At 41.4% G+C, this 26,345-nt stretch overlaps 1 protein-coding gene across 5 annotated transcripts in view; it reads left to right on the top strand.

Annotated features, from left to right (window-relative positions):
• Positions 1 to 13,759: 13,759 nt before the first annotated feature.
• MARCHF1 (membrane associated ring-CH-type finger 1) overlaps positions 13,760 to 26,345 on the top strand; it is a 248,518-nt gene continuing 235,932 nt past the window's right edge. For 3 of the 5 annotated variants that reach the window (XM_075421660.1, XM_075421657.1, XM_075421663.1), the window contains exon 1: positions 13,760 to 13,847. The gene's annotated coding sequence lies outside the window, so the exon portion shown is untranslated. The remainder of the gene's footprint in view (positions 13,848 to 26,345) is intronic. The other 2 variants (XM_075421662.1, XM_075421658.1) reach the window with 2 other exon arrangements.

Genomic DNA, 26,345 nt, shown 5'->3' with positions numbered 1-26,345 from the left:
TCTGAGCTACGTCCAACTTGGAAGCCAAGCCCCTGCACCCCCTTCTTCCTCTACCCCAGTATTTAGTGCTGAACATGACATCATCTAGCATGGAATATCCCTTTGGCCAGTTTGAGTCAGCTGTCCCGGTTGTGTCCCCTCCCAGCTCCTTGCTCACCCCCAGCCCACTTGCTTCACAGGGGGCAGCGTGGGAAATAGAGAGAGTCTCTTAGCTGTGCACAGCACTGCTCAGCCACAGCCAAAACACTGGTGTGTTGTCAATGCTGTTTTAGCCACAAATCCAAAACACAGCACCATACGAGCTGCTATGAAGAAAGTTAACTTTGTCCCCACCAAACCCAGTACAAAACTTGAACTCTAATTTTCAGAAGAGGAAGGCAAGTGAAATGTGTCACTAGCCTTTGAAATAGTTGCAGACTATTGGAAATAAACGATTAAAATCAGTAGAGAATTTTGTCCTGAACATCTTATTTATTAGTTGAAGATCAAAAGTCAATCCGTGATAACCTTGTACAAATAGCAATAGGATGTGATTAATTAAAATTGGACTTCTTGCATAGGTAACAAAAATATATGTAGTTTGGTAGTCTGTAACAAGACTGATCACAGAAAAAAATTCCATAAATCCATATTTTACAGCCTTTCAGCAAAAGTTTCTTATACCTTCCTAAAAAGAATTTGGTATTGGTCTCCAGCTGAGTTTATAGGGACCATGTTGTGAATTTTTATAGTAGTTGCTGTACTACATGAATTTTTTTAGAACTAAAAAATTTTTCTAAGTGAACAAATACCTCTTGAGTTTAGATGCAAATTAATGTGAAGTCGTACTGGATTTGAAGTACAGTAATTCAATAGTCTCTTGCTAAGGGAGAATGAAATCCCAGGTTTTGACTTCTGCTTCTATTGCTGCTTTATATATCAGATATATATATCATGGATAAAATGTATACTCAGGTTTGGGGCCGGAATTGTGTGGATTATAGCAGTCTGGTAATCAGATGACTCACATCAGCCCTTGTTTTACTTCTAAATCTCTGCTGTTTTGGTTTAGAAACAATAGTATTATAGATCTGTTGGGTTTTGTTTCAAAGTTTTCCATCCAAGACTTAGTTTCATTATAAGTCAGTTTAAAATCAACAACAAAACTCTATCAGCTGACAAGAAATGCAGAAATTTCTTGTGAAGAGTCCATGTTCTGCCCAGGCTGCACAACAGGCATCCTAGTCCCATTTGGATTTAAACCAGAGGTCTCATGCTGGAGTTCCTCTGCAAGTGGCTTTTAAAGACAGGTCTGAACTGCGTTCTCAGGTACTTGTTTAGACCATGTAAACGTACAAAAAAATACCCATGCAGGTTCCATCTTTGCTTGTGCAACGGAAGTTCTCCCTCTGCTCAATAATTCAAACAAGAAGCTTTCATCTGCTTGGGCTATTGCATGCCGCGTGTTGTTAAGCGTGGATATGTATTCTTCTCAGCCTTTACTGAACACTTGTAGCACAGTTTTACTTTTGTGTCTTGACAGAAGGCAAATGAAGTTGACTGCAAGCACACTAGTGCATACATTATTTTTGTTTTCTTTTATATCTGTGTGCATTGTTTGGATTTTGTTGAGAGTTATCTGCAAAATGACTACCATGGTATGAGATGTTACCCAAGGTAAATACAGATTTGAGAAAATGCTTGAACATTGGAATTTGGTTTATCTGGAAAGTTCCCACACAGTTTACCACATTTTTTGTTAATGACTGTAGAAGCCTCCCACTCTTTATAAAGTGTTTGTTACATTAATTAGGGGGTCTGTTAGACAACTAATTTCCCCCACAAAAGCTGCTAGGAGATGATGAGCACGGGACCAGTAAAATGTGAAGAAGCACACTCATATCTCAAACAGAGGCTGTCAGTTTCTTAAAATAAAAGTAAGTTTTGGTGCTTTGTAGATTTATGTATGTTGTCCTCCCACTTTTCACGTCCGTCCATTGCTGGGAAAGAAACATGAGTCTTCCATGACACGACTACTGCACCCCTTCTCTATTATCATGTGAAGCGCCTATTGAGAGTGCTAACCATATTGTCAGCCTTACTGGCAACCAAAACAAAATAAATGTTTCTGAGAACAGGAGACAGATTCTGAAAATCAGTATTTGTGCATATCAGTTGCCATGCAAACAAGTACTATTATATGCTGACAAAATCAATAAGCAATTAAGTAATTAATGTTTATTTCTCAAGATGTTTTAAGCACGTGGATAGGCAGAAAACTGGCTACAAAATACTTAAAACAGCATGTGGTATGTAATACAAAACAAGCTTTGAAAAATCTACTAGCCCAGAGAATGAAAAATGCTTTAATTCACACTGTAACTGTAACACTTTCAGTACTGTTTCTACAATGTCTGTTTCCAGAGAAAAATTGCCTTTAGAAGTCCTTCTGCCATTAGCTCTTTATACCTTTTGCTATAACGCTATTGGTGATATCTGTTATTTTCTCCATATAATTTCAGTACTTCGTTTTTAACTCTCCAAGAGGGAGCCTTGCATTTATGTAGGAGGCCATCAGACAGAATGTGTGGTATTGCCAGTAAGTCTACTGCAGGCTTACACAGTGGACAAAGCTGGTAGCCGTGTGGCTTTTCTCTGAAACTGAGTTGGTGAACGCTGTTACTTCTTTGCGAGACCAATGCATACTGAGCAGTGAGAGAAATGGAGAAGGCTGAGTAATGTTCATACATGTCCGTATGTGATATTGGACGCAATGTATATATTACAGGTGAAACTGATATGGCACAATAGTAGTGTTTATAGGAAGCAGATAGAGTAATGGGTACATGCAAATTCTGCTGGATTTTGAATCAAGAGAAGTCATTGAGGTGTATGCTTCAGTAACTATAATTAAATTTGATCTCCTAATTGAACAAGATACTTAATGTCTGCTTGGTTAGGGTGATCTGTATTACCTACGTGGAGGTAACTTAGTGTCAGAGAGCAACTAAATGTCGGTTAATCAGTAACACATTTGCATGAAGGATGATTGGAAATTATCCCTACACACATGGGTGATGGCTTGGCATGTCTTTTAAATTAAAGTTGTGTTAGGCATAGACTTAGTTTTGCATGTTCAAGAGTAATTATATGTAAACTCTCCCCATTGAAATCATGTGACTGTAAACTCTTTACGTGGAAGTTTTTTTTAAATTTTAGCCTTGTATTGAGCAACCTAGGACCACGATGCATGAACTGGATCCTACGTACTGCCACATTTGAAAAAAATAAAATAAAATACAATACTTATGGAAAAGTCTGGATGCAGTAATAGTTCTCTTAATTGAAACACATGAATGCCAGTTCCTTTTGAATCAATTTGAACAACAAAAAATTCTAGTTCCAAGAAGCTAGCATAAATTAGGTATTTGCACCTTTTGAGTTGACTCTGATTGCTGTTGCTTCTGAAAGTGTATCTTTTAATGACTTTTGAAGTATCTTTAGTGCAGTAAGAAAAACTGTAAAATTTAAAACTGACCACAACTTTGAGTCCCATTAAAAACCACGTCTTTCTGTCTGAGCCCTAATTCCTAGAGAATACAAAAGTTAGGGCTATTTCCTAGAAGCCCCAAAACAGGAGGAAACTTTGCTGTTACGTGACCCTTTCTGCCACCTGCTGTGCACAGTGCCTGCCACGTCATTAATCTCAACAGCTCATTAGGACCTGGATTCTGGAGCAGATCCCCCGCCAAAGAATCTTCCCACGGTGAGTACGTAAGTTAAACGATCTCAGTGTATTCCAAAAAGTTTTTCTCTTTGGGAGGTGAAAGGTTGAAGGAAATGTTTCCCCAAAAGCAGTAGCACACATCCTTTAGCAACTTCTACTAACTGGAATAAAGAGGAAAAGAGACATTGCATACAGTGAGGGTATTTTTTGTGTTCTCTGCACAAACTTTTAAACTGAAATTATATTCCCAAGAATGTCAACAATATTACCACAATCACAACAAAAAAGTCTTAATAAAGAAGCTACGGTATCGGACATTGAAATGTCAATTTGAGGATAGTTGCTCCAGCTTTCAAAACATTGAATGTAGCTCAATTCAAGTATCTGGCAAATTCAACATCCTCCCAGTGGTCTTCAATAAAATTCAGACATCGTAGATCAAGAAACTGAAGAAATGGAGACCTCGCCCACATGATCTTAATTTCATCCTGTGTGAGCATTGCTTGCTGTGTCCATAACCATGACAGTCTCCCACTCATTGATCTACAAAGACTAGAAGCACCTCTGAAAGAGTAAAACACAACACCCGTATCAAAAAGTAGGTCTGTTCACCCTTTCCAACCACTACGTTTTCTTTGCCCTCAAACCCTAACAACTTTCACCATGGCCAGAACACCATAGAATCACAGAATCACAGAATGGTAGGGGTTGGAAGGGACCTCTGTGGGTCATCTAGTCCAACTCTCCTGCCGAAGCAGGGTCACCTACAGTAGGCTGCAGAGGACCCTGTCCAGGCGGGTCTTGAATATCTCCAGAGAAGGAGAATCCACAACCTCCCTGGGCAGCCTGTTCCAGGGCTCCGTCACCCTCAGAGGGAAGAAGTTCTTCCTCATGTTCAGACGGAACTTCCTGTGCTTCAGTTTGTGCCCATTGCCCCTTGTCCTGTCACTGGGCACTACTGAAAAGAGCTTGGCCCCATCCTTCTGACACCCACCCTTCAGATATTTGTAAATATATATTAGGTCCCCTTGCAGCCTTCTCTTCTTCAGGCATCTTCAGGCTTCTTCTTCATGCGCCATTGAATAACCTTTCTCTGCTAATTAGGTCTTCCGTTTGGCGTGTGGACTTGTGAAGGGAAAATGGTGTGAGAACTGATATGTTCTACTGAAAAATGTTTGGCTTGGTTGGTTTGTTTGTTTGTTATGAGTTGTGTTAGTTTGCAAAGCTGGATACTACTGGGTAGTAGTTTTTCTAAGGGTTTTGCCTTCCTCTTTGGTTGGACTGTCATTATGTATTGAAATAATATGAATTTGTAGTGGCTAACTGCCGGTGAGACAGAACACTCAGATGGCTTTTTTCTAACACCTGGATTCTCATTATGTGATATTTACATTACCTAGAAGAGATGTGTGTGCGCATATAATTAAGCCTGAAACCAGGAAGGGAATTTTATTTTTTTTTTGTCAGATCACTTACCTAAATCTGAATGTGCTAGATCTTTTGGGGACTTTGTGAAGCAAAGTTTTCTCCTGGGTATAAACACCCTCCAAGCTTTTGCTTTGTTTTCAGGACTGTGGGGAGGAGGAAGGATGCAAGGGATCAGGGAACTGTGTTAACAAATTCAAATGACAACAGCTACTAACTTAATCCTGAAACCTCACAGGTCATGACAATAGCAATTATGGAGACATTAGGAGTGTCAGAAGTAACACCTAAACTACAGCAAAATTAGCTGAAAAGCCAGCTTGTTTTTAACTAGGTAATGTATTTTAGTAGATGGTTATTCCTAAGAGCAAAGCGTGATATATGAATATCTATCTGCGGGTATCTGAAGCCACAGATGCCAGATTTGGGCTTTGTAAAATAGCTCCTCTGTTGGTTCATTCTGTGAAAAGTAAGAATGCATTTCATCTGTCTTAATAACCAGTTTGACTCAGGGCTTTTGCTTTGATTTATAGGGCAAGATTACAGCATTTGTTCTTTAGCATGACCATATGTATTTTCCTAGACTTGTGTGAGTGATGCTACTGCAATCAAAGCAATGAATGTGCGTCAGGTTGACTCTTCAGATAAATAGTTATTATAGATTTTTTTATAGGTTTTGTTGTGGTTTGAAAATGTTTGTCTCCCACTGCCTAAACAGTGGATGAATCTTGTGACGTTAAGTGTGGGAAGAAAACTGATCTTTAGACATTAATGCTACGTACAGATAGAACTAAATGAAGATATACAGCCGAGCATATTTAAACAAGCTACTGACTGACCTTTCCTTTCTTATTTGCATCCTGCAAACTTCAGCAGGGAGTTCCTTTTTAAGTAGTATTGTGTTGTCAGGCTTGACTATATTTTCACCGGCAAGTAAAGATGGATGCCATATATTTTTAATTAAGCATTGAACCTCAGTTATTTTTAATAAATTTGCTGTGCTTGGAAAAGAGCCAATGCACTTTGTACACATGTGCAAGTGCATGCTCACACACATACTCCCAGAATTACAAGCTACCTCAAACTTAATTTCTGTTAACAGTTGTTGTGTATACAGAGCCACCACTAGATAATGCAATATCTTAATAATTATATCTAAATGACTGCAGTAATGTGGAACAAAAAGTGGCTCCTGTTATACCTCTCAATTCTGGAGATGTAAACAAGTCAGACATATGAATTCTGGGTGATCGTTATTAAGCTTCAATTATTACTTTTTCTTAAAATGAAGCGAGAACAAGGCATAAAGGAACATGTTGCCTAAGTCGTGTCATCAGAAAGATACATATACAAGAAAGACTGCAGGTGTTTGTGTTGCCAAGAAGACCCCTTTTAATTAAGGAAAACAAATGTAATGAAAATCCAGCAATTGCAAATTATGCATCATAATAAAAAGCAGTACAAGAGACAAATCGGTTTGTGTAGACCTAATAGTATTCAAGCCAGCAGAGAATAGTCAGAAAGAAAAACATCACCAGCTGTGAATGCAGTAGCAGCATTCAACAGTTTAAGTAAGAACGGCCCACTGCCTGTATAGTTAAAATATGCAATTCATGGGGTATTTATGCATGTTCAGCTCAAGTACTAATATAAAAACTAGAAACCAACCAAGTGAACTACACCGGAGGTGCGTAGCCTGTCTGTACACAGGACACTAATTCCAACTCAAATAAATTTCACTGGCCAGACTTATACAGTGGAACTGGTCTTCCGTATCTGAACGAATGGGAGACTGGAGTATCCAAATTGAGAGTTAATCCTGGTAATGTGAGCGCTTGAAAGAGCAAGGTAGATGTAGCATTTGCAGATGCAGTTTGGGTGTGCAAGTGCTTAGCATCTCCAGCATGTCAGCCCATAAAGAGCTATAAAGATTCTTGTAAAGCCATTAATTTATGGTTTCAACAAAAAAACCCCCACTGTTGGTGTTTTTTTTAGTACAATGTAGTTGTAAAATGCATTTTTTATAATGACTGAAAATGCTTGCCCTTCTTGCTCTGGTAGGCTACTGTTAAGCAGCTGGAGAATATGTAAAACAGACCACATCTTTGATACTGAGCGGAACAATATATAAAGCTTGGAAACAGCTCAAAGAAAAACACAAAATAGGAGACAAAGAACTTTTTTTGTGACCTAAGCAATGTTTGGGTTGTACAGAATGGATGCAGATTATTGTCACCAGTACCTGAACCACCACATAAGAGAAGCACGAGGAACAGTCGGAGCGTGCCATGACTCTGTGCGTTGAACTGCTGCTTAATAAACTGAAAGAAGAGAAAAACTTCACAGGTATTGTACATACTGTGCTTGGGGAGTAGAGCACAGCAGGTTAAAATAAGACGCCAAGATAAATGTGGACCTCCTTATCTTTTCAGATGAATTAATGTTCCTGTTACAGGAACAGACATTTCAGGCTCAAGGGAAAACATGCAGTATTACAATCCCAATGAAGTTCTTCTAACAGATTTTTTTTTTCCCTTTTGGCTACATGTTGCCATTGGAGAAGAGGGGAACACCATGACAAGGGCAACACTGTGGAGCCAGAATGCCTCCTGGATAGATCCATTGGCTCTTTTTTTTGAAACTTAGCAATTCCTTACAAGAATCACACCTTGCGCATAGTTTAATTATCACATCATTATTGAAACTTTAACAATTTATGAGTATGTCCATGTCTGTTCTGTAGCCTCTAAATCGTGTATTGCCCTCAGTATAGTAGTTGCTCAGTTTGCAACTGGAGAAGTTGTAGATCACAGACTTATTTTGATGTCTTGCGTCCAGAAATCTTGCTAATTAACCTCTCTACACATGCAAATAATGTATTATCGAATAAATAATACACTTCAATCCGTTGCATTAATAGAAGCTGCTTTTCTGAATCACAGTTTGATTCTTACCTATAATCTACTGAACATTATGTATAGCAAAAATGCACCTATTGGCATAAATCAATGCAGTGTACTTGATGCCTGCCTTACCAAGAAACTAGGGTACGAAAATACTTACTAGCAGGTTTGGCAATACCTAAATTATCTTATTTGTTAGATTGTCAGTGGTACTCAGGAGCAGGACATTCATTCTGGATTCTCATGATAACCAATTCTTTTTTTGTTCTGTAAAATCTGCTCGCTTTTATTCCACATTTGAATTAGGATTTTTTTTGAGAAGGAAATACACACTAGGAACTGTAGGTATCATGGAATAAAAGTACACAAGATGGAAAACAATGCAGGTACCAAAATGGTCTCTAAATGAAAATATTTTTATCTTGTAGCATTGTTTTGCCCAATCTCTTTATTTTATTATGTAGTTTTGATGGTAGATGATTTTTTATGCCTTTTTTGTCTTAATGTTCACTGGTTTTATAGAATTGGTCACTTCTTGTGTGCATATTGGCTACCAAAACACCATTATATTTGCAATCCAGTGGTAAAATACCAGAGAATAAAACACTTAGTGTAATATCTGTAATGTGAATTTTGTTATGAGAGCAGAGAACAAACTGGCGGGAGGAACTGCCTGGGGGTTGAGGAGGTATCGTGCGCTCTTAAATGTGAGTAATAACTATTCAAAACACTTATTACTGGGAAGCCACTGTAACATCTTCACATCATGTGCAGAACATGAACATATGTAGGTCTGAATTAAAATAGTATGACAGGTAACTTGAAGTGCAGCGCTTGTAGGCATGACATTACAAGGATAAAAGAGGAGGACGGCTGGCAGGAGACGTAATATTTCCCACTCGTGATTCTAAATTACCAAGACAGTTTTCCTGTTAGAAAATCCTTATGTAGGTGGATTTATGTGTGCTGTGTTTTGCTAGCATATGAATTCTCATACTGTATCTGTATACCTTTCTACTGAAATGCTCTTCAAATAGTTAATAAGGAAACTTCAGGAGGCTAACCCCCTCACCTATAGAAACACATATGGCATAGATGTGGTCTTAGCATAACAAAGGTGACTCACTCCTCTTCGGAACAGAACTTGTGCTGGAGCACATGGCAAATATTTTTTTAAAACCAGATATCCTCTAGTTCTCAGTCTGAAGTGCTTTATTTTATAATAAATCAACATTTTTGCATTTTGGCCCTTAGGCTCTTAGCAGACATTCGTAGAATAAGGAAAAACAAATGCCTGGATTATTCAAAGCTAATAAAAACAGATGCCATTAAGAGCCCACTGTATCAGTATTCCATGCACCAACATAAGCCCTGTTTTACATTGCTTTAAGATGAAGGAAAAGGAAGGAAGGAGCTAGCGGTAGGATGAAATGGCAAAACTGTATAACCGGTTACAAGGTTAACTTATGAAAAGGATGATAAATTAATACTTTGCATAAAAAATACTTTGTGTAGTGATCTCTCTATTCCAAGAAATATCGTGAAGAAACCCATCAATCATTCACAGGCATAGTACTACGGTGGTGGTCATATACACGAGGATGTCACCTGCACAATTTATCAAAGTAAAACTGTCTCACTAATGATGAGTACTCAAGGTCAAAGTGAGAAACAAGAGTTATGCCTTGATGTTTCCATCCAGATAACTGGACTTTCCCTTTTAGCTTGGTTAGTTCAGGCAACAGACAGCATGCTTTTGTGTTGCTGAATGTAGAGTAGGAAACACAACATGAAGTCAGCTTTAATTTGGTAGAGTTTTTTACTCAGAGGAGGGAGAAGAACAAGGAAAGTAACTTCTCTCCTTCCTCTGTTGCATCTCTACAGTCATTCTTTGTGATGTGAAATAGCTCTACCTTTCTTTCTTCCCTGTTACCTCTTTCTTATTCTGAATACATATGTACTCATGCTCTAAAGATCTAGCAGCAAAGCAAACAGCAGGCTACAGAAGGGCTTCAGTAAAGCTGGAGTAAGTGGCTGGATTCTGTGTTTGTTTTTTTTTCTTTATTTTTACAAACAACTTTCATCTGGTCTTGTGGATATGTACTTCTGCATTGTTTCACCACTGTTAGCTTTTTTTCAGAGTTCAGTGATGATCTAAACATGAACAAATGAAGCATCTTCTATTTTGTCTTGAAATTAAGAAAATCCTCAATGCAAAATTCATTATAATGGAAACGAGACTTCATTTTTGTAAAAGCATAAATAGAAAAGAAATTACAATGAGGAAGTTGAAAGAGTTGCAAAATTGTTGGAGATTCACTAAACCATAGAAAGAATTTTCTTCTCTTTTTATCTGTTATCTCTGTGGTTAACACGCTTGTCCAGTCTAAATGTTAGACATCAATTCAATTCCCTTTTCTGCCTGAAGGGATTAAAAGCTGCACTTCTCATCTTCTTAGCCTAACTACCAGGCTGTGATCAGCTATGAGGAAGGACTGACTTAGTTCTTCTTATTGTGAGCCATTCTACTGTAAAGTAGACTTGGTCATCAAGACAGTTATTTTCAGCTTCCTGAAACAAGAAGAAAAGGAAAACATTACATTCAAGAGCATCATAAATATTTGTTTGTGGGGCAACTTTTTCCACTCCCATGAGTTTCATAGCTGGCTGGAGTTCGTGCTACCACACTTCTTGCTGGAGGCTTTCCCTCCATTTTCTTTCCCTCAGACCCATGTGCTGAGCTCCTGCTACTCTTGTGCAAGCACTGGTGACAGCTGGAGAAGGGGATATAGATAATATTCTAAAACTTCCAGACCTGCTGTTCTCCAGCCTGGTAAGTAAACTGATCTTGCTCACCACACCAGTTGTGTATTCATTAATGCTGATACTGGGAGGCTTGGAATTACCTGAAAGAAAGGAAGAGTCACTTCTTTTGGTGGGAACATCTTACCTAGGCTTGAACTGGCAGTTGTAACCACATCCTGAGAGTGTGGAAAAGGCTCAAACCATGAACATTCCTGTTTTTTAATAGAAGAGTGGTACTGTTGCTGTCTTCCACTTCATGGATCAAGCCTACAGAACCTGACTCAAATTTATCAATAATATTGAGAAAGCTAGTGTCCCACTCTTAAGCCAATTTGAATCTCATTGCAAAAATTATCATTAAGTACTCATTGTAACATTTCCTACCTTAATCCCATTTCTAATTGTGTGTTTTTCCTTAAATAATGTATATAGCATGACTATTCCCTGCCTTTTGTTTGCCATGTTCTCCGTGTTAAATGTGGGGTTTTTCTTTTTTTCTTTTTTCTGAGAATTTTACACAAGTTTTCACTTGGATTTTGTGATATGTAGCTGTACGAGTTTGTTGCTCTATAACACATATGTCTACGAAAGTTTGAGAAGACAATATTCGTTTTGGATACTTGGAAGTATTAGCTCAGAAAAGTTTAGCCCTGTATTTAAATGCTATGGGTCTGAACCCATAAAGCTGCTGTTCAGGACCTGCTTAGGGCAAACTCTTCCTCAACTTTAACATCTCTTTAAAAATCCAAATATGCTGGCTTGCAAGAAGACCAAGTCTTGATGTCCAAAGAAAAAAGTTCAGGTAGGGTAAGCAATGGAGTCAGACACGTGTTTGGTCACAGTAAATTGCTCTGTTGTGTGGTTCTTGGTTGTCTTGGTCATATGGAATCAGAGCAGCTGTAGTGGCAGAGTTGTTAATGTGCTTGAGGTAAGTAGGGAGCTAAAAAAGTTGGCCAGAGAAAGCAGCAGCTCTCTCTAAACCAGTATTTCCTCCAGTGTTAACTGATAAAGCAGTAGCAATTATAACATGCCTTTTCCGTTGACAGACTGGTGCTCTGGTCTTCTGAGGAATTCACTGTGAGGAAATTGCTCTGTGATGGCAAACTGAGCTCATCTTTTTATATGAACTTCTCTGAATTAATTGCTTAGTATACGTCTTCTGTCTAGTACACTTCTTTCTCCAGCTAAATATTACTGTCCAAATGTCACCTTGTCCCTTTTTTTATGCCAGTAGCTGCCTCATTATCCACTTAATAGCAGTCGTCTCTGTGAGTTTGAGGTATTTTTTGCCTTCTAAATTTTGTGTTCCACTTCATGAAATCATTGAAATGTGTAACTGAAAGAAACAGCCCTGGATTCACGAGATCAGTAGCCTTTACTAGACCTCAGTGATTAGTCTGCTTACCCAAAGCAATGAGCAAGAGTTCCATACCACTGCCTCTGCCTAGGGCTTCAGGATCCCAGAGGGGAGGACGTTTTTTTTGGAAGGAGAGTACTCGTTCCTGCATGTATGGTCTTGCTGATCCAGTTCTTGAAAAATCATTCTGCAGATGACAGGAAACAATAAGACCCAGATACTATCTTTGGAAGGGAGGAAGGGATGCATTTTGATGTGGTGAGTAGCCATGCAAGTGTGTTAAAATGGTGAAGCAGAGCAGCAATAATTGAGGCTGATGTAGCTCCATTTTCAATTTTGTTTTCAGGATATAAAAATTGCTGTTACAAACCTGATTAGGTGAACTCTCTAATAAGAAAAAAGATAAATAAGGTAACGTGAAAATTGCAAGCATGAGTGAGAATGTACCTGCGTACATCTGAGAATTAAAAGAATTTTTAAACTAGCGCCAGAAGGTGAGAGGAGAAATTTTAACAGCTTTATTTCCTTTTTATTGTTTATCAGAAAAGGAGAAGAAATATATAACAAGCAGACACAACTGTAGAAAACCTCTCACGTTTTGATCTTTGGATCAGATCCCAGGACCCAGAAAAACATGAGAAATAATAATTTAATCTACTTGAACGAACTCCATAGGATGCAGGCACCTACTTCACGTTTTCATCGTGATGAAGGTGATGCTTGTTTAGCCACTTGCCCTTATGGTGAGAGGACGTGACCGTTCTCCATCCTTTCAGCAGACTTCTTTGAAGAAGCCTGAGGCTGGTACTGCTGCTCCTTCCACGTTGCAGCCAGGCCGATGTTTTCTTTAATTTCTAGACCCGTCAGTCAAGGACTATTATTAAAAAACCAAACAAACCCCCTCTGTATGTCCTGTTTCTACTCTCTCTGCCCCCTAAGACCACAGAGGCATAGTTTACGTCAGCCTGGAGCGGTTTATTCTGGTAGCGAAGCGCTACCAATCTATGTAACTAGCAGACGTGTTGTGCTCCTGGAAATTTGGTCTGAGGTGGATTTTTCGTTTCTATTTTATTTTGGCTTTCTGACCCCGGACCCCTGCCCGAGCACGCTGCCTCGGGCCGTCAGTCTGTCGAGCGATCTAAGCCGCTCGGACTCCAGGCTTCTTTCCCCCCACGGCGTGAAAATAACGACACGTCCCGGAGTCCAAGCGACGGCACTGCACCCCCGCCCCCTCCCAGCCCTCCTCCGCCTTGAGCCGGTGCCCGGGCGGTGCCGTTTCTGCACAGCTCTGCCCGGGGGGGGAGCCCCGGCGACCGCGCCGGATTTTTAACACCAGGAGCAACGCAGGCGCGGATAAGCCCGCTGCCGCTCCCCGCCCAGGGATCCCGCGCGGGGTTTCCGCGCTTCCAGCAAGCCGATTCTAACGGCTGCTCGGCTGGGGAAGCGCTGCCCGTGTGCGGGGACAGGCGGGGCGCGGCGGTTCGGCGGGATGAGCTCATGGGGGCGGGGCGTGGGGAGGGGGCGGGGCGGCAGCGCCGCGCGGGGCTGGCGGCGGCCGTGGCGGCGGGATGGGGCGGAGGGCGCAGGCCGGGGGGGAGCCGGCCCCGCCGCCCCGCCGGCCCGCACCCTGAGGCACCTCGGCCCGCCGCTGGTGAGTGGGCGGGGGCTGGCGGTTTTTCCCCGTGGTTTGGGATATTTTTGCTGTTGATTTGTTTGAAGCGGGGCGAGGGTTTCGGTCAGCTCATCCGCTCCCTTCGCCGTCCGGCCGGGCCGGCGCTTCGGCGCTCGCCGGTGCGGAGCAGCGGGAGCCGGCGGGGAGCGGCGGGCGCCGTCAAGCCCCCACCCTCTTAGGGGCAATCTCTGACCCTTCCTCGGCTCAGCAGCGGGGTGAACGCTGCGTTAAGGTGAAGGTTCTCGTGAGCGAGGCGTGCTGCGGCTGGGGAACCAGAGGGAGCCCGGGTGGGAAGAACCTGGCTGGGCAGCGTGGGCGAACTTGCTTGTCCTGTGTCTGTAATCACTTTTTCAGCGATACTGGTTTTTTTTTAAGTTGATGCTCTGTGCGGGGGAAGGGGGATGGAGGTACCAGCCCTCACGGAACGAGAGCGGTGAAAGGCGTGGAGGTGCGGAGGGAGGTGTTGAGGCTGCCGCCGCTGTCAGCGCGCCTTGCCCTGGCTGCCCAGCCAAGGCTCCTCCTCATCTGGCCGCTCTCCTCGCTTTTCCCCTATCCCAGGTATTTTGCCCAGACTTCTGCGGAGCACGAGCGTAAAATGCCGCCTTTTCACTCCTTCCTCATCTTTCTGCTGTTGGCAAGTTGGGGTCAGGAGCGAAATAGAGGGAGGGAAACGCAACCTTATGCTTTAGTGCCATTTAAATTGTCTTCATTGCTTAACAGAAAGGTGATGAACTGCCTTCTGTTTCTCCTTCTCTTTTCAAAATGCTGAGAAGTTCAGTTATCTTACCGTGTGTGGAGATCTGCAAAGCTGATAGTTATCATAGTGTGTTTTCTTACATCCCCTTGAGAATGGCGTGCATTGAGGTAAACCTGCAAACTGATGTGCTGCCGGGGAGAATGAGCTTATCTTGCAGAACATTTCCTTTTTAATACTGAACAGCTAATACGGACGCTGCCACAGTACTTCATTAAAAAGTTGGGAGCTAATTAGCTGTTTCTTACAGCTAGAGTTCCAGCTTTTAATTAGAGTTCCTGTCTTCACGTTTAAACTGATTAAAGCAATGCCAAAGCCACTCTGGTTATTTTCAATGTTTGTTTAAAAAAGAAAAGGGAAAAAAAAGGTAATTTTAAGCTCTTTAAACTTCATGTTGAAAAACAAACCCTTCTGTTTGCAGTTCTGTCCCTGACTGTGCTGGGGGGGAGGGGGGGCCGAGAAGATATGTGTTGTGTACATTTTGTATTAGAGCGAGGAAGGAAACTATTTAATGACAAAACTTACAGATTTGTTGTTGGCAGAGCATCGGTTGCAATTGGAAAACCACAATTTGAAAGGGAAAACTGAAACATATTAACTCACAAAAGGTAGCACTGGATAACCTGTGAGCATTCAGGTGCATTTCCCAATGTTCAAGCCACATGTAAGGGTGTGTTTGGAGATGCAGTGATGAGGCTCCCTAATAATAATAAAAACCCTGCTACTGTCTAATATTCCTGACCAAAAGTCTCATCCAAACTTAAATAAAGCTGTCATGATGATTAAATACTGCCCTCCATTACCTCCTCTAATAATCTCATGTGCATGCTTCTGTCTTCATTCTGCCGAAGAGCGATCACTTGCTTCAGACTTTAGAAAGAAAATTCAGTGCATAGCTCATTCATGCGTACCCTGCTATATTTTGAACAACTTTCTTACCCTTTTTAGGTGTTTGAGAGATTTGCAAATTGATAATTCCCGAGGGAGTTGTTATGCTGATTAGACTTGCATAGTGGGTTTATTCTGAGTATTTCACAGCACTCTTCGACACTCTTCATAGGAAGAGTTTAATGTTTTTCTCACAGTGCTAAGCACTTGTGACAAGACTTAGCAATGGGTGCTTTAAAATACAAAAAAAGAGGTTTTCTGGGAAATGCACACTAAATGAATGACACCCTTTTAAGGTGTGTGGATGGGTCAAACTATCAGTGCTTGAAGCTCTCCCATAGGGGACTGGCAGCTGAGCTTAACTCTGTGAACTTGCTTCGTTTGAATGTTCAGCCCAGTCAGAGCTGTGGTAATCCTCGTGTCGTGACAGCAAGCTCTCTGGTCTGTTCAAACCTTTCAGGAATTTAAAAAATTATTATTATTATTTCACAGTGACTGAATTTTGTGGAAATGAAACTTCTTTGCAAAACCCTGGATGTTAATTTTACATCTCTAGACATTTACATTCAAGGCGGTCAAATGCTCTGGTGTCAGGTATGCTGCCAACAAAGCCTATGAATGAAATGTCTACATTAAAGTGACTAATTTTTTCCCTACTATGATTATCCCATATGTTTGTTAACTACAGCTCACATCAACTCATGTGATGTCAATGTGGATAATGAGATAAACTGTCATCTTGGTTTTTATATCTGCTGTAGGACTTGTTTACGTGACTCTGCAATTAATTTTTTTAATATGCTGAGAATAACTGTCTGGCTTTAGACAAATGCCTTTTCTCTTGTCGAAGTATCAGGTTCACATACTAGGAGCACCTACATGCAAACATTAAAGCATTTATTAGATTTTTAGAAGATTTTATTAGCTAGTCAGTCCTGAGAAACCTTACATGTGATCTAGGAACAAAGTTCACCCAGTTTGCACCACTACACTTCCAGTGTGAAGGGCATGAGAACTGGAAGTTGCTCTGTGGTCTGTGGAGTCTTATGGGAATGGTCCAGCTAGGAGACGATACATCTGCTGGTAGTCTTTTCTCAAGCTGTGTGTATCTCCTTGGAATTTTGGTCCTTTTCTGGTTTTTCTGTTATCACTGGCTTCTGCTGCCACAGCCGTGCTGCTGTCGGATGCCTGTTTTCTAATTTTGCTGCCTTTTTGTATGCTGCCTGACCCTTTCTAGGTTTTCAATTTGATTTTTGTTTGGTTTCTGTATGTATATTATCCATTCCTTTATCCAGTAGATTCACCATCACGTAGCATACACAACAATGAAATGATATGTCTTAACTTGGAAAAAATTTAGGATCTTTAAAGAGAAACATCTTGTTATGTGAAATGAAATCTGGAGTAGGCTCATCATCTTAATAGCAGTGCAAATTCAAATAATGACTTAATAGAGGAGCTTAAACCTTTTATGTGATGAGAATAACCTTGTTAATTATCAGGGTTAATGAGGTGCATTCCTTTAAAGTGAACAGAGTGATCACAGGCCAAAAAAAAAAGGCTATGTCTTCTTTTGGATACTATTTTTCCAAGTCATTGGTAACTGAAAAGGCGATTTGCTTCCAGGCAGGTGTGTGATATTGCAGTGGTTTACAACACCTTATTCAGGAAGGAGGAATAAACACCTATTAAAAAGTAGACTGTATGTTACAAACAGTCAAACCAATATGATATGGTAAAATAACTTTAGCTTGTTTTGTGTAGCTGTCTTGATGGTTCAGTGCCTTTTTTTCTAAGTTCATTGATAGCCAGGCATACACTGAAACTTAAATCTCTTTAGAGTTCCACGATTTGGAAATAGTAGTGAGTTTGATATTACTGAATTGTTCTGTGTCATTTCACAGCTCTCTAGGGTATATCAATGACATGTGTTTCATATAGTTCCTTCTACGGAATAGTTTCTGGGATGCAAAGGACTTAAAGGTGCTTTGGGCAATTGCACTGCCACAGTGCCATCCTGTTGGCTGTGGGACAGGTGTACAGGATTGGTCTTGTGCTATATTGTGAAGGGTGCTGGCAGTGTTGAACTGCACAAGGGTATAAAACTAATTTCAGACTAGATGACTATTGAAAAAAAACAACTTTTCTGATTTTACAGTGAAGATGATACTATGTTTGTAGCTCTCATAATTTTCTGAAATGAATGTTTTTGCAGAAGGAGTGTGGCGTTCAAGGCATTGAAAGCATTTCTGGTAGCTTGTGTGTAGGAAGAATTACAATGTTTCTGCCTGAATGTTGTCCCGGTAACTTTGCTTGTCTGTTGCCAGATCTCTTCAGGAGTGTGTCTTTTGGAGTTCATAGAATCGTAGAATGGTGGGTTGGAAAGGACCTTAGAAATCATCTAGTTCCAATCCCCTGGCTGTGGGCAGGGACGCCTTCTACTAGACCAGGTTGTTCAGAGCTCCATCCAACCTTGCCTTGAACACTTCCAGGAGGGGGGCAGCCAGAACTTCTCTAGGCAACCACTTCCAGTGCCTCACCACCTTCATAGTAAAGAATTTCTTTCTTATATCTAATCTAAATCTACCCTCTTTTAGTTTAAACACATTACCCCTTGTCCTATCTCAACAGGCCCTGCTAAAAAGTTTGTCCCTGTCTTTCTCCGAAGTCCCCTTCAGGTACTGGAAGGCTGCTGTAAGGTCTCCTGGAGCCTTCTCTCCTCCAGGCTGAACAGCCCCAACTCTCTCTGCCTTTCCTCATAGGAGAGGTGCTCCATCCCTCGGATCATTTTTGTGGCCTCCTCTGGACCTGTTCAAACAGGTCCATGTCTTTGCTGTGCTGAGGGCTCCAGAGCTGGATGCAGGACTCCAGGTGGGGTCTCACCAGAGTGGAGCAGAGGGGCAGAATCACCTCCCTTGACCTGCTGGCCAGGCTGCTTTTGATGCAGCCCATGACACAGTTGGCCTTCTGGACTGTTGAGCGCACACTGCCAGGTCATACTGAGCCTCTTTAATCCACCAGCACCCCCAAGTCCTTCTCCACAAGGCTGCCTTCGAGGCACTCTCTGCCCAGCCTGTGTTTGTGCTTGGCATTGCCCTGACGCACGTGCAGGACCTTGCACTTGGCTTTGTTTAACTTCATGTGGTTCGCACAGGCCCGCCTCTCAAGCCTGTCCAGGTTCCTCTGGACGACATCCTGTCCCTGCAGCGTGTCGATTGCACCACACAGCTTGGAGTCACCAGCAAACTTGTTGAGGGTGCACTCAATCCCACTGTCCATGTCACTGACAAAGGTGTTCAACAGCACTGGTCCCAGTACCAACCCCTGAGGTATGCTATTCATCACTGGTCTCCCCTTGGACGTGGAGCTGTTAACTGCAACTCTTTGAGTGTGACCATGCAGCCAATTCCTTATCCACCAAGTGGTCCATCTGTCAAATCCATGTGTCTCGATTTTGGGACAAGGATGTCATGTGGCACGGTGTCAAATGCTTTGCACAAGTCCAGGTAGTTAAATTACCCAATCTGTGTCTGTCTGTCCCCATGATCAGTGAGCATGCCTGCCCTGGGATGGTGGTGGGAAGTGCAGAGCAACATGAAACAGTTGCTCAGTAGCTGCTGCCCTGCGCTGACTTGGCTGAACTTTTTGTGCTTTGAGGTGAGGTAGCTGGCTGTATCTTATGCCCTGTGTGTCTGCACGGGCAGCGCCGAGCAGGTAGTTACAGACAGTGGTTCTTTATGCATCTACAGAAATATTCTGTGAAAGTGCACCTAACCGTACTGTATAAGAAACAATAAAATAAGGAGCGAAGAAAATGGAGCTAGATGCAGCTGGTATGGAAACTTTAAGATAAAGAAGTAAGGGCAGTTTTGTGCTCTGTAAACTTTTTTTTATGATATAATGCATGGTGTGAAAGGTAAAGTGGTGTTACATGGTAGCTTAAAAATTCCCTAATTTATGGAGGTTTTGGTTTATAAGACTTAAATCCATTCTTTATATTCCTTTAAAAGGCAAGTAATAGCTTAGTATTTTTAAAAAATGTGAAACAGTTGTTCAAATTTCATATTAGGCAGAAGTGAGTGCATTTTTTGCAAAGCCAAACTGTGTCAAGTTAATTTGACTTTGTTTCATTTGTAGCAATGTTGATTGTGCTTTGTAGAGGAAAAAATGGTAGCCCAAACCCTCAGGCTTCCGTAGAATAAAACACACAACTTAGGTCTGACAGATCAAGGAGTGCAGGATGTACTGGGAATGCTTCTACGATTGCCTACCAGCAACTGAAATCCAAGTTTGGATTATTTGTATCTTCAAATGGACTTTTACGTAGACAAAATTAGATGTCAAACACGATTTCTGCAAAAAAAGTATGTAATATTTGACTGTATTAAAACACTGGACAATGTGGGACATGCTGGAAAACGTAGGGTACAAAATGCTTCAGAACACTGAACAGCTTAAGTACTTCTAATCTTTTCAGCAGCTCAGTTTGAGAATATAAAAACCAGAAACTCATTTTATTTAGAATCTTCTTGTCTATTTATCTCCATTGCAAAATTAAGTTCTTTAAATAAGGTAGTGGTGACTGACCACTGTCACTTACATGAAAGGCTTTCCATTTTCCTCAGAGGCACAATTTCTCTATCATTTTTGATGTCTGTAAAAGTATTACAATTAATTGCTGCCTTGTGTTGTATTTTTTACTTCATGTAGCCTTAGACAGCTGTAGAGGGGACAAGCTTGGGAAGGGACGTGGCACCATGGTTCTGCAGGAACTTGTGGAAATGTAATACTTGTGGCATCATATGGTTGGGGCTCCCAGTAAGGACATTTAGGAGACAGCTTCTGTGCATGCCACAATTACTTTAGTCACGTTGGGTCATTGAGTGAAAATGTGTTTGAGGTCAACATTTTACTAATCCTCATTTTCCAGTTTCTGCCCTTCGGCTCTCTAAAGAAGAGGAGAAGAGATCTAAACAAAAGGACAGTGAGGGAAATCCAGGCCATCTTTGCAGTCACAGGAGCAGCTTCCTTGACCTCTGTGGAGTGTAGTTTATGTTGTGATGGCTAGGTCACTGCAGGTCTCATGGGAGATAGGGTTCTTCCCCCAAGGTATTCTTCTCTGAAGTCTTTTCCAGATGGAATTTTTGAAATACCAATGATCTTATGGAAGAAAGGGACTTCTTTAGCATGGAAGAAAAGTTCAAAGAGGAAAAAAATTATTAATACATTGATTCAGATGCAAAATTGATGTAACATGAGCCAAGCTATATAGATACGTAACCTAAGGGACAAAATTTTGGTTTGAGATCAAGTACTATTAAAATAAGGACTAGGATAAGATTTCTAGCCAGCAGAGAAGTGAACTTTTTGGAGCTGTCTTCTGACAGGACAAGGGTGAGCATATGTTATGTGGTCAGAGTTTTAAGGGGAAGCTCAAGCCAAGTGTAAGACATTGTGGGACTCTAAGTGTGGTGGAAGGAGGCTGGTACCGTAAAGTGCACTGCAGCGTGAATCCTGGTGTATTGCTGGAAATCATCGGCTGGAACCCATTTGCGTAGCAGAAGAACATGAGGTGGACTCCGGCTCTCTGATTATCAGGGTTGACTGGGTGCAGAGGCAGTTGCTGTGAGCTCTCTATTGCTTTGCTGTTCAAGGACTTTGATGCCATCAACTGGAGTGAGGAAAAACCCTTGCTCAGAAGTAGGCTGTGGAGTGAAAGTCCCACATGCTAGCACAAAATAGTGTGTAACAGGACTAAATCTAATCATATTTGCTGATCTTGGATCCTCATGGGAAAGCAATGATAGTGGTTCCCATGGGAAGACCTCATGCTTCAGCATTTCCAATATGTGAAACTGGCATCAGGCTGCATGGTCAGTCCTTGCCGCGTTACCTATGAATGCCGGCACATTTCTGTCCTGGCCTGTGGTGGACCATATGCAACTGTACCTCATTGCTGCTTCAGGCTCAGAGTGTCTGTGCCGCTTCTTTGGAGAGAAACCTAAGGCATGGCTCCTGAGCGCCAGCCCCCTTCAGATGTCTCCTCACAGTGGTATGGTCTCTTCTGTTTAAAGCCCTTCTGCAATGCACAGCCACACACAACTCAGCTGATGTGACCAAGTTGTTTTTCTGGGGAGTAGTAATAATTTCAGCACAGTGTAGAAAACTTCTGTATGTCGTAACAGTGTCAAATTGTCCTTCTCTCTGCTAGCGCTACGTGTGTGTAAACAGTCATTAAACATCCAGCTGATGGATGCAAGTTTTTGTGGAAACAGATGCTTTCCTTTAAAGCTGATAAATGTTTTCAGTCCTGTAGAGTTCTGTTTAAAATGCATCTTCCTTGTTTGTACAGGACCTTTTTTTTAAATCAAACAGCAAGATCAGTGCCTTAGGTTAGTGGTAGTCCCAACAGACAATATGAAGTATTGGATGGAAGATGGCGTACCTGCAAAAAAGCCAAACTGATTCCATCTCCACGTGCTGTTCAAATGCTGGTATTTGCAGGTGGTTGGATGCCACATTCTGTGGCACTGAGGCAAAGGGACTTACTGTCCGTTTGAGGCAAAAATGCTTCAAAAAGTTAAAAGCTCTTTGATAAACTCTTGCTAGAGTAAAGAACTTAATTCAACTTTCCAATCGTATATGGATATACTGAAGTTGGTAAGGTGGGTGACTTAAGGTAGAGAAAAGCCTGGAAAATCAAATTCTTGCAAGAGAAGCATGTGAAAATGGTTTCTCTTCTGCAGCCACACACAGGGGAGGAGGGGAAAAGAAATAGCTACACTTCGAGTATTTTCTTGGTGGGTTTGTTACGAACACTTGGTGAGAAACTGTTTTCTGAGTTTTTTGAGTCTTTTGAACTACATTTGTAGTAAGAGTGCTGATTTTTTTTTCTGTCCTCCTGTGAAAAAACTTCAGTACAAACCCTGTTCAGTCAGTGTGTGTTTGAAAATAGCCACGTTTTATCTAAGAAAGAAGAGCGCCTCAGTTGCATGTGTTTCTCTTTGAATGAGAGTGAAAAGCGATGTTACAAAGAATGAATTTTGGCAAGCAGGAAGAAAGCTGAAGAGAAATGACAGAATGTGTAAGGGACGGTTTTTATCCCTACTGAAAGGATTGTTGAAGAATTTAAAGGGGAAATGAAAAAAAGAATTTCATGGAGAGGAAGATGAAGGTAAGATTATAGAAAATGGAGAAAGGCCCAAGCAAAATAAAGAAAAAAGAACCCATAGAATCTGAGTTAGTGGTGGGGTGGAAGTGAAAAGAAGGGGAGGAAGTATCTGTGATAAGAGAAGATTGATATGAAGGCAGTGAAATAATCTGAGTGGAAAAATAGTGGAAAAGGGACAGAACTGAGGTATGTATTGAGAGATGATGATCACTGTATGTGGAATGGGAGGAGAAAAATCTTGTTTTAAGCGTGTACTGTATTTAACTTTTCAAAATCCTTTTCTTGCCTTGTGCTATGGGAAAATACCAGGTCAGATCTGGCAGCCCAAGGGGGGTGAGGCTGCCACAGCTCCATGCCCTGGGTCCAGGCAACAGGATGGCTAATCGTGTGTTCCCAGTGTGCACACACGTGTGTGCATGCCTGCACCCGCTCCAGGGGCTGCATAGTGGACACACGTGTCCCTGTGACCCACCCCAGGCTGGCACTTAAGGTCCCTTGCCCTGGTCTCTCCGGTGGCTGGCAGTCCCACCCCAGTTGCTGCACTCAGACCCTTGTGCACACACGTGTAATGAGTAAAGCCTCTCACCCAGAAAAGAGTTAGAAAGGATTTAATAAGCAGATAGGACAGATTGCACTGATCAGGCAGAGGGCATGGCCAGGCAAGCGAACCCAACAGCAAACTATTTGCACACAACTGGCTCTTTTTATCCACTTACTCCTCTGTTTTCTCACACTTGTTCCTCCCCAAATCATGTAAGTCCATCCCTTTCCCTGCCTTCCTTGCCGTTGGTTCCTCCTGTAAACATGCCATAGTAAGTCCTGTGCAGTCCCCAAATGCTCTTCCCCTGCATCCCATAGTGTGTTGGGCACCCCTGGGCAGTGACACTTCTCTGTCCAAGAGATGGTCTGATGTTGACTCATCATGTTGGGTTTCACACCCAGACACTGGGGCTGAGACTGTCCTGGGATGGGTCTGGATGGCTCCTGCCCTCCTCCAAGTCCCTAATTTGCATTTCTGCCTGCCATTCTGCATGCCGGTGGTCCTCTGGGCTTGCGGAGACGGGCCTCTGATGGGCTGATTGCTCCTGTCATGGGCTTGGGCATGGGAGGAGCTGGGCAGGGTATTATTTGGGCTCCTCTGCCCACCACTGTCTCTCTGTAGTCCTTTGTTGGGGTGCAGATCAGCTTTTATCGCATGATCTAACAGTATACAATGATCTTCACTTTCTATGGGAATTTTAAAGAGTAAACTTGTGATGAAAATATTTGTTAAATAATATGTAGGAATGAAAAAGAAATTGTTTTAATGCACATGCTTGCTGCCTCCCTTGTTTGGCTGTATGCTGTGGAGTACAAAAAGTGTTGTATGACCTGTTGAGTCTAGTCAAGTTAGATTTTTATTTTAAAACTTGAAAGGGAGTATTCTTCAGTTAAAGGTCTAGTCAGTAGCAGTAAGCTCCAATACAGGTTACGACAGTGCTTAAACATCTGCGAGGAATCTGGGTGATGATAATGGATATGAAACAAAATAAGAGTGGGTGCTTGTGGCTGCCTGTGGCAGTGTTGTAGCTAAAGGGCTGGAATCCATTTTTTTCCAGAATTGCCACCAACATTTCTTAATGCATCTTAAAGAACTTAGACTAATTCTAAAGGCTGTAGCCGCTACAATTACTTATTTTTAAACCATGGTTAAATATATGCATGTTCTGCAAAGCTGTCATGAAGACACACTTGAACTCTTCAAAGAATGATCGTGTTCATCATTGCAACTAGATTTTTCAGTGCTTTGGGACTGAAGACAGGAGCCTACACAGGGAAACTGTCAAGCTGAGTTAGACCCTGCAAGGGACATTGGCGAAAGTAGCACAAAGTTCATCAGATGTGTTTCCGAGAGTGGCGATGGAGAAGCATTAAAAATCGAAGTTTGTCTAAAAACTTGATAGTGTGCTGCATTTTATACCAAATGATTACTGAATGATAGTCACCTACAAGAAAAGGCACAGAAGTATGGAAATGGAAATTAATGTGGAATCTGAGAGCAGATCTGTTGGAAAGTAGAGCGGCTACCTAATTAGGCATTAACAGGTCAATGTACTTTTTTTTTTTTTTTTTTTAAGAAAAGGGGAAAAATTAATTCAGGCAAGTGCTGGATTATGGTTTTGATGTCAGTATTATTCAAGTTGTTAAACTGCTTTTGGAGGAAAGGATAGTTCTGTGCATAATGGTAAAAGAAAATTAGAAAAAGATATTAGGAATTTACCAAAGAGTCTGGTAGTAAGGAAGTGTGACAGATCAAAGGCCCCTTTGCCTCAGCGGGCTTATATAGCTGTTAGTATAGCTAAACTGTAAGTAAGATCAATTTTGATTTTTAAGAAACAAAACAAACTTTCAACCTCTTTTGACATGTATCATGTCATTAATTGGGAGCTTGACTTCTTTGGTGAGATGAAATGTGAGAGAGTGTATGAGTACTCTATAAATGTGTGGAGATATTCTAAGTAATTGTTTCCTTGTGAGTGAAGTAATGCTGGTATGAGAGCAAATGGCCATATAGGCTGTGTATAAATTTACTCTAGAAATTAGAATTGGGTTTCTAATCAATAGAATAGTCTCCCAGTTGAAGGTATTTTATATCAAACCATATCTTACTTCATTAAAAAAGACTCTAAGAAATTTATGAAGAAGATTTCATAAAGCTGATGAGATGCCTACCAGGGTGAGGAACTAAATTCATGGAGCAAGGGAACTCTTTTCTGTAGTGTTTTCCTAAAATAAAATTCACGCAAAGTGAATGCATCACTACTGTGAAATATATTTGACAGCAGATGTGACTCTTTCTCTCCATGGTGGTATGGAGATAAGTTTTTCAAATAGAAGCAACCAGTTTCAACAAGCACAACAAAGTGAAAACAATTTGCAGATAACAGAATTTTCCATAGGAAGGAAATTGAAATTTCAACATGTGGGAATTTAAAATTCCTGTAAAAAGCTAGAAAGGAGTTTTCTTGGGTACAAGTTCTCAAATAGGTAGTTGAAATGATTGTTGAAGAATGTGATGTGATGAAGGATGAATACTCTTCTTTTACCCTAATAATCTGTTTAAAGTTAGGTTTCCTTGATCTATGATACTGGTCATTTTTACTTACGCCTTTCGCTGGGCTTTAAACTCCCTGTCTGATGTCTTCCAGCCTTTCAAGCAGAAATTTTTGAAGGTTTTGGAAAGGTTAGAGAGCTGAGCTGGGGGAAAAAGATAAGTGTCAAATGCTGTTGGAATCTTACACACACTGATACTTCAGGACGAGGGCCTTGACACCAAGTGGATTGATTCTTGTGCAAGCAGTGTGTTTCTCCCCTTCCTCAGAAGATTTATTCACTTGTGGAAAATAGTAGACCTTGAAAACGCCTGTTCTTGTACTGAGAAGACTTGGACTTTATTGGCTAAAACCTCTCTAAAATTTAATGCCTGGTCCAAAACAGGATTTCTCTGAAGTCACAAGTGTGAGTCATTTGGGTAGCAGGAGATGAGGGTGTGAGCAGCCCTGCTGACACACGCTGCCCGGGAGCTCAGCAGGAGAAATCTACTTAGAAGGAAGAGTCCTGTGAAAGCAAAACTAGGAGGAGAAAATCATAGGGAAGGGAACAAACCCAGAGAGATGAGTGCCTG

This window comes from Opisthocomus hoazin, chromosome 5, assembly GCF_030867145.1.
Source record: "Opisthocomus hoazin isolate bOpiHoa1 chromosome 5, bOpiHoa1.hap1, whole genome shotgun sequence".
Lineage (NCBI taxonomy): Eukaryota > Metazoa > Chordata > Aves > Opisthocomiformes > Opisthocomidae > Opisthocomus > Opisthocomus hoazin.
The sequence above is the reverse complement of the archived record's forward strand: the minus strand, read 5'-3'. Positions and strand labels throughout refer to the sequence as shown.